The sequence below is a fragment of the Antrostomus carolinensis genome, unplaced genomic scaffold (assembly GCF_000700745.2).
Source record: "Antrostomus carolinensis isolate BGI_N321 unplaced genomic scaffold, ASM70074v2 scaffold12238, whole genome shotgun sequence".
NCBI lineage: Eukaryota > Metazoa > Chordata > Aves > Caprimulgiformes > Caprimulgidae > Antrostomus > Antrostomus carolinensis.
The window spans coordinates 30021-39074 of NW_010330942.1; positions in this window are offsets into that span (position 1 = coordinate 30021).

Consider the following 9054-nt stretch of genomic DNA (forward strand, 5'->3'; position numbering starts at 1 on the left):
GGATCATCAAGCATCAGCTATGAGAGGAATGCAGAGCTAGCCAAGATCTGTATTTCAAAAGAAATCCGAACAAAATGCTTATATCACTTTGAAGTGGAGAGCTAATTGCAGAAAAGAAGATTGCTCAGTGTGCAACACAGCCTGCCTAAAAGATTATTCTACAGAAATAGGAAGATAACTGATGAACAGGGAAATGGAGAAAAGAAAGCTGCTAATAGAGTATGCTGGGAAAGATGGATTTTTATTGCTTTGGTTCTCACTTCAAAGTCATCCCGGTCTGATCGTGGGTTACTAACGGCAACAAAAAGGTGTAGCAACACAGGCTATAATAACACACGAACAAGCTAGAGAATTTCTTGAGTAAGATAAATGCTTTTTGATAGGCAAATTCCATCAAGTTTAGCTGATACCAGATCTCTAGCAATGATCTTTGAAAAACTGTTGAGAATAGATTTGAGTTCACAAGATGGGGAAAAAGCAAGCACAGTTTATTCCTTTACAGAGGAGGAAGACCATATAAAGAATTTCTAGCTAGATTGTGAGATTTAAGAATAGAATAAACCCAAGAACAGATAATCAAGCATTCTTCCCATTAGCACTTCAAATTTGTATGATCATTACCAACAATCACCATGGGCTTGTGAAGGAAAAACCACAATTAATTAATCGTATTTTCCTTCTCTGACAGCCTCAGAGGCCTTGTGGACAGGGAAAAAGCTGTTGATATAATCTCTTTGCATCTCAGCAAGCCTTTTGACATTATGAGGTTCTCATAAAGGAGCTAGGAAAACCTCGTTTGGTTGAAAGTAGAGGAAGGTGAGTGCACAAACAGCTATAGCTGTAATTAAAGAATAGTTGTCAAGGATTCACAGCCAGCACAGAAGATACATTGATGAGGGTTTTCCAGCATCACTGAAAGATTCTGCACTCATAACTTGTATCTTTCTTTAATTTGCAGACAATGCCAAGCTGTAAGCACTTTAGGAGACAAGATTAAAAAGATTTTGACCGACTATGGCAGAATTCAGACAATTGAGCACAATTCAGTACATATAAGCATAGAGCATCATATTTGTGACAGAAATAACTGAGTAGGTAACAGTTCCTCAGAAAGGAGTCTGGGTATGACAGTGAATAAACTGAATGTAACTCAGTGCCACCCCATGAGCTCATCTTTGCAGCTACATGGTGGTGGGCAGTACTGCAGAAACCTGAGTACTAGACACACAAGTCATTCTCCCACTTGCCCTCCACAGGGCCTCTGCAGAAAGGGTCCAGTTCAAAGTCCTTCTAAAATGCACCAAGAAAAACCCTGGAGATGATCCTGCAACAGAACAGAGGGTGATCAGACATGTGGGAAGTGTGACTGACAGGGGAAAAATAATAGAGTTGCTCAGTGAGGAGAAGGTGGAGAGAGATACTCTTAGTCTACATGTGCAGAAAGGTGAGGAAAAGGAGGCAACAGACTTTTCTCCAGATCTGCTGGGAGATGAGTAAACGAACAGATTTAAATTACAGCAGAAGGAAATTTAGGTTAGGTACCTTGCTGAATAATAAGACCCATCAGATAGCAGAAGAGATTGTCTGAAGTGGGTTAGAGATCGTCACTACTGCATTTTTTCACAGAACAGTTAAATAGCTTTGTGTTGGGAATGTGTAGTCATAGATGGTCTTGTCTTGGCTTTGAAGACAGCTCAGATGACTGCGAAGATTCAAAGTTACATTCTGTAAATCCTACCAATTGTTAACATTATGTATAACCTTATGTTGCAATCCAGTTCTTGCTTTATACTCTTTTGTGGAAAGCTAGAGAACATATGCCAGTAATAAATATGCTACCTAAGAAGAGTACTCAAAATAACCAAGCAATCAGAAACTATAAATGTACATAGTGTTGCTATTTTAAAGGCATACAAGCTTAACTTTTTGTACAGATACAGTCAGGAAGACTCATAAAATACTGACCTAGGCCCATATGGATATGTCCAGATTCAGATGATGTGTTTGCCAGCATTGCCTTTAAGTCTCTGTATAGGACACAGACTGTGTTTGCCTGATCTGAAGTCTGCTGTGGTCAGTAGGAATCTCTCTAATGCTCTTTAGTGCATCACTTTTCTGTTCTATTAGGTTGTTCTCTTGAGATCCTCATAATGATCTCTGAGCACCTTCCAACTGTGCTCTCAGCAGTGCAAGTGAAATACACCACTTATTTGCTCACCCTCTATCTCTGAGAAGAAATGTGTGCACAGCTGGGTGTCGTATTTGTTAGGGTTTTCCTTTGGTTTTGAAAGTGATGCAATCATTGAATTTTGAAAAATGCTTTAATGCATAAATTTAATGTGCCTAAAAACTTACTGATGCAGCATCTTCCAAGGACACGTAATCAAGGACAAGAGCATAAAGAGATTGCCTGTTGATAAATGCAGTTGATATGAGAGTTGAAATCTCTGTTCTAGGAAAAGCAAAGGAGATTTTCCTGCTCTCTCAATAGGGCCAAGATTTCCTTCAAGACGTTTTACATTCCTTCAGCAACAAATAATGTAATGATTAATTAACAATGCTTAGAAAGCATTTGCATTATGCAAAGTTTCAGTGAGCAACTAAGCCCTGTGACTTCCCAGTGAGACATGTCATCCTCCTTTTACGGATGGAGAAACAGAAACAGGCTCAAGAAAATGCAGCTATGTCTCATCCCCTTCTGCTCCTGGTTGGGCCCCCTGGATGGCCCCTGGCTGAGGTTCAACATGTCGGGGGCTGTTGGTGGACCCCATTATCAGTCTCCAGTTCTGCACCTGGGCTCAGCCCCCGCAAGAGAGGTGCTTATGTATGATGCAAGGATGCAACCTCATGTTTTCCATAGACAGCATCCAGCTCCTAGAAACTACAGAATGCACTAAAATTTTAGACCTCTGCCACTGATGAGTGAGCTGCCTTCTTTTACACATCATTTGTTTCAGAGACCAGCAATGAACTGCGGTGACCCATGGAGATAAAATGCAGGGGAGGAAAGGTGTCAGGAACCACTGCATCAACAGGTGGTAAGAAAATGAGTACCACTATAATTTCAGACCATTCACAGAAGTACAGCTGCATAATACCTATCCCATCTTATCCAAAATAAAATTAATTCCAGCTCCTAAGAGCATGCCATTAATACAGATCTTCTGCTGATTCCTAACTCAAGCAGACAGAGAAATGCTCAAGCCGACAACTCACACAGATGTCCATAAATACTAAAAGAACTGTCAGGAGTTACAATGGCTTATTTTTTCCCTGCCTTCCTCCAGCTTACAGTCAAGAGTTGAAACAAAATTGCCCTGATAAAGGAGTTTAGAAGAGAAAAATTTAAGCTTATTTTAACTCAGTACACCGCATTAAAAATACACCAATGCTTCTATTGAAGTCCACAGAATCCCCTCTACAAATATTCTATTAGAGTTCTCCCCAGACTTCCTAATGCAGTGAAGAGAGATCTTTATATTTACAGGAAAAAGTAAGGAAACCCCCCCACCCCAGCTTTATTTATATTGAGGGTTCAATTTATAACTGAATCCATGCACGTAATGGTCTGGATGCTGTCCATGCAGTGAAAGATGTACGTAGACTTTTACTTCTGGGTCTGTTTTCATCCTCACTGAACTCAAGAGAGATCCACTTAACCACACTCCTTAAATCTCTGTTTTGGTGGAGAACTGACTCATCGCCTGTACTCCCTGTCAGGGGGCCCTTTGCAGTTCCAGAGAGCTGGTTTCATGACAGTGAATGTCTCAGTAATATGAAGATACAAAAACTTGATTCTTTTAGGTAAAGGGAGGAAAACAGTAAATTGCAAAGAAAAACTTTGTTTTTATGATATAAAAAATGAAAAAATAGTTTTAATGAAAATACTAAGCCCCCAACTTTCTGTAATCTGTATTAATTAATTATAACACTGTGATTGATATAAGCAGCTAGATATTGAAAACATCACTGTAGTTTACTTTGTAGTCCTGCACCCGGCACAATATGAGCTACCAGATGACAGGGCATATGATGTTTCTGAACAAAACCAGTTGTGACTGAGCAGCAACTAACAGCAGATTTCTCTGAGGACTTTGAATGGTGAGCCATCTCAAGGTGATCATATTTTTAGTACCCCACAAAACTAGCAGGGTTTAGTTTGTTGCCCTCTACAGAAATTTCATTGAAGCAAATCACCAAGCACATTAATTTCTTACACTAGTAAGAAATCCTAAATGTTTTTAATAAAACTGAAGAAAGTCTCAAGCAAAACCCCATACTCTCTGTCTCCCTTCAAAAAAATCAAGGTAAATTTATGACTCTAGGTGCTTGTTCTCTATAGAAACAAAACCTCAGTCTTAAACTATTTTTTGTTCCTTGAAAATAAACTAATGACAGAAGACTATTTTATAGTACTTGGATATTTGAGGTCAGTATTACTATTAGAAAAAGTAAAAATGTATGGAAAATGCACAGTTAAGCTAACTCAACATCCTTAATTTTCCCCATCTACCTTTGCCTTCCCACTTGGCATGTTCTTTGCATTTTTCTTGCTTTTTTCTTTTAGCATAGAAGATATTAATTAAAGCAATAACACTTTTGTTCATTGAGAGGACACAAGAACCCTACAAAAGGAAAAAAAACCTATCAAGTTCAGGGTTTAACTTAATAGTTCTGGGTAGATTTGCACTATCTGGGGCACCTTTCCCAAACTTCTCTGTTAGCATTGATGATGAGTTAAGGTTTATGATCTATTGACCTGTATAGGCAGAATTTTCCATCTGTTCTTGCTCTCTCCCTGTTAGGCAAAGTATATATATAATCTGATTAAAGAGGAAACAAAGAGGCAATTTCAGCAATAGAGGTTTTACAGCTGACTGCTGTGGAGAGCAGACAAACAACATGAGAAGGAACAAGGTATCCAAGTTTCTTTACAGTTCTCAGGGCAATGATTCAGTCACCTTCCCCCTCAGGGCACACAGGACCCAGGGCCTGCATCTCAGCACACCTCAGGGGTTTGAATTCCTAGGAAAGGAGGAGCAGAAGAACTGTGGCTGTCAGGGCAGATGCCTCTCTCTTTTTCTGCTGTGTAAGCCTTCTGCCTCACGCTAATGAGGATATTTCATCTCCCCAGTGCTGGGGAACAAGCTGCAGAAGTGCTTAGTAATGCACAAATTAAATGAATGGTCCAAGGAAGGAAACCCAGCTACACTTAGTTATCTTTCCACCCAGTGAAGCATAACTGTCTGAAGGGAAACAGAAAGACAGTCATGAAAAGTTGGACTAAAGGGGAATCCTTCACCCCTTTCACCAGTGAAAATTGTTATCAGACATTACTGCTGAAGCCAAAAGGTTGGGGGAATATAGAAAAGGGTGAACTTGTTTATTCAGGAAATGCAAGTGCTTAGTCTTAAAAACAAAATATAAGCCTTCTTGCTTCAGGCTATCGACCAACCTTAAAATAATAGAATAAAAGCAAATGTTGTCCCTGCACAAGTTTTTCCTTACTCCCCTGTGTGGTCTCTCAAAGTGTGTGTTTCTGGCTGCTACCTGAAATACTGAACAGGGAGAGCATTAGTCAGATCAGAAGTAGCAATTAAGTTTTTATGTTCTTTAATCTAGAGAAGACAGGGTAGTCTGCAATTCTTCTTGATTATTTTTCCATATTACTCATGAGAAGTTAAAGCATGATCCAAGCAGGCTCAGACTAGCATACTACAGAGTGCACATTATAGAGAGCATGTAATAGAAAGCTGCATAAAATATTTCAGTCAGACTTTATATATAATTTCAACTTTGTTTATTCTAATGACACTAAGCACTGAACTTTAAAGGCCATGCTGATTAAATTGATATAGGAAGTCTATCATAATTTATCAGTACTCTTCTATACAAATGACTCAACTACTGCCTACTGCCAGCCTTTTAACAGTTCTAAAACCCAAACCACAAGAGGTTTGTTATTAATGGAATACGGTAATGACTAAATTTATTAAAAAAAAATAATAAAATGAACACAGTGTGCAGGATGCACACTAGAGGTTTCTGCCTCCCTAAAGTTTAATTTATTATATACTTAATCTTAGTCTTTCCATGGTTTAAGGAAATAGGATATTTGTATGCAAATTTATCAGTGGATTCTTTGTTACTTTTACATTGTATTTAAAGGAAGTTGAACCTGTATCTGAGCAAAGTCCTGAAAATGATTGCTGAGGTCTTCTGCATAGTCCTGAGGAAATACAGTCACATACTCATGTTCCAAGTTATAACACCAGACCAACTCACAATTTCACTAAAACCATCTTGGTTGAGGATGCTGTGAAGAGCTAGCAAAGAATTGGTATACATTAAAACCTTATTAGAAAAAGAGTTGTTCAGCTGGTCAGTTGGGATTTGTTTGATTTCTGCATTTGTCCTTGACTTCCAAAAATGGATTTTTGAGTCTTGCAGGTGACTGTGGAAGACATGCTAGCTGCCCTGGCCAGCAGCTAGCAAGTCTTACCCACACCAGCCCACAATGCTCTCCATGCTCAGACTCACCTCCAGCCTCTCTGGACATGTGTTACTGCACTGGTGAGAGGAATGTGCCCCAACTTTTGACAGCAAACCACATATGCCCACTTAATTGAAAAAACAAACAAACAAACAACAACCTAAACACACCAAACCTTTGATTATTCTTATGTAGTCACCACAGGCAATATCCACTTAAGCCATGCAAAGGATCGGGGCTGTCAGCAATACACTGCATCCTTGCATCACTCTGCAACCCAAGGCAAGGATTTAGTCACGCAAGGAAGAAGCAGGCACACCAGAAAGCAGGCTACAGTACAGATAATTATTGGAATCATAAACAACATGATGACATGTATCCGATCTGTCTGAACACAGCTGTTTCACAGATGGGAAACGCACCTCTGCAAGGTGAAAATCTCCCCCAAAACTGTGTTTCTGCCAAAAGTATTTGTCCTTTCTGTTTTAAGTAGCTTAATGTATCTCCTGACAGAACAAGACCTTGCTCAGCACAAGCCAGCAATGAAATGAAAAACAGCCACAGCACTTTAAAAAGCTCATCTAAGGCAGAGGAATAGGATGGTGATAGTCAGAGCTGACTGCAGACTTCTGAAAGACAGCAGACCCACAGGAGGCCTGGGAGCACTGCGCTAGGCTCAAGTCCAGAGTATTTCTTCCATGATGCCCTGCTGGCAGATTCAATACCTTGGATTGACCAGGAGCACTCTCTTGTACCTTCTGCAATGAGTGTGGCTTTTCCTATTCTGCTGTTTGGAGGCTTAGGGCTTTAAACCTCCAGCACAGCTGCAGAACAGCACAGAAACTCCCGTGCACATTTTCAAGCCTCAGCCACTTTAAACTACCAGAGTTTTACAGTCAAAGCATGTGCCTCACAATAAAACCAGAGAAAGAGAAAGCAAGCAAGGAAATCAGTTCCTGGCTATTTCGCAACATCCGTTCCATATGTCCAGGAATATATAAGACTAATTACATTTTTCTGACGTCAGTCTAATCAACAACCAGTTTACAAAGCTTAATGTGCTCTCCTCTAGCTCACTGGGAGATACATATTAACCTTCAACAGAACTTCTAAACACATTTTACTTGATTAATGTAATACCTCCTCTCCTTTTTATAAATACATTCATGATTTTTGTATAAAAACCAAATGCAATTATAACATACTGGACTCTTAATGCCTTTCTTTCCTTTAGCAAGCATTTATGTAAACTTTGTTCCTCTTACAACCAACCATCTGTTTTCTCACTGGAAGGAGACAAGCGTTCCTTGTAATCCCACTGCATTTATTGAAGGCCTTACTAAAAAAAAAAGGGTATTCTACAAAGGTTTGCATTTTCTGAATTGATAATTGTCTTGGTTAGAGGAGACAACTGTGCATTATCCTGGAAAACTGATGCAGATTATCAGCTATCATTGCAATGATTCATATACTCTGTGAGAAATCCTAGTGTGGTATTTGGGGATATAAGAAAAATTGCATATGTAAGGGGATTAGAGCTTAAAGACATTTTCAGAAATCCTTGTGTTATGTTACAGACTAATAAACAGTTCAGTAAATGCATGGACTGTCCAAAAGATGCTTAAAAGAAATTTTACCCCTCCAATGACTTAAAAAGTTTTTAAAACAAAAGAATTAATAAACACACCAATACATGACAGAGTCTGGGGAGGACTGACAAAATGCTGTTTCTGCTCCTCTCTGCAACACAGCAAACACACCAACCTGGCTATTTTCACTCAGGACAGAAAGCACAGGTAACTTGGGACATGGAGTACCAATGAATCCATCCTTTTTTCAGATAATCTTTCTGGCCTGTTCATGGATTGATTCTGTCACCCAGAGGTGAGTGATTAGGGTCTTTGCAAGCTTCTTATTGATTGTGCGATTTAAATTCCACCCACATGGTACTTTATGTTATAATTGAACTGAAGGGAGCCTGAAGCATTAATTGGAGAAAGGAGGTGGGATAAGGTCCTGCACTGCAGAAACCAACCTGGGTCTGTGCAGGGCAGGAAGGAGTTCTTTAAGGAGTTCTCCTGAAGCCATTCTTGAAGCAATGAACTGTTACATTATTTAAAACTGTCTCTCTAGATAAGTTACAATCAGAATGTAGTTATTGAGAAGATCTTTCAGACAAGATACATTTTATTCATGCTAATGATCAGTGCTGATCTTTATTCTTTGCTCTATCAATCATGCCTAAAATGCATGCATAAGTTTTCAGTTTCTTAAGAAAATACCATGCAGGCCCTGAGCAGATATTTGTGTGCAGGATCAGTCATTTATTTCCCACTGGTCTTGAAGAAGATAATGAAATGGATGCGATCCACTCCAAGAGCAAATGCCCTGAACCTCCTCTGATTCCAGTCTCAGTTGGATATTCAACATGTACATCAATCATACAGGGAAGCCTCTGAAAGTAGGATGCATATTTTTATTTATTCATAGTGAATTCCAAATTTTCCCAAGAGCAAGTATGTGCACAGGAAGTCTCCAATGAGTTACCTGGCAATGTTACT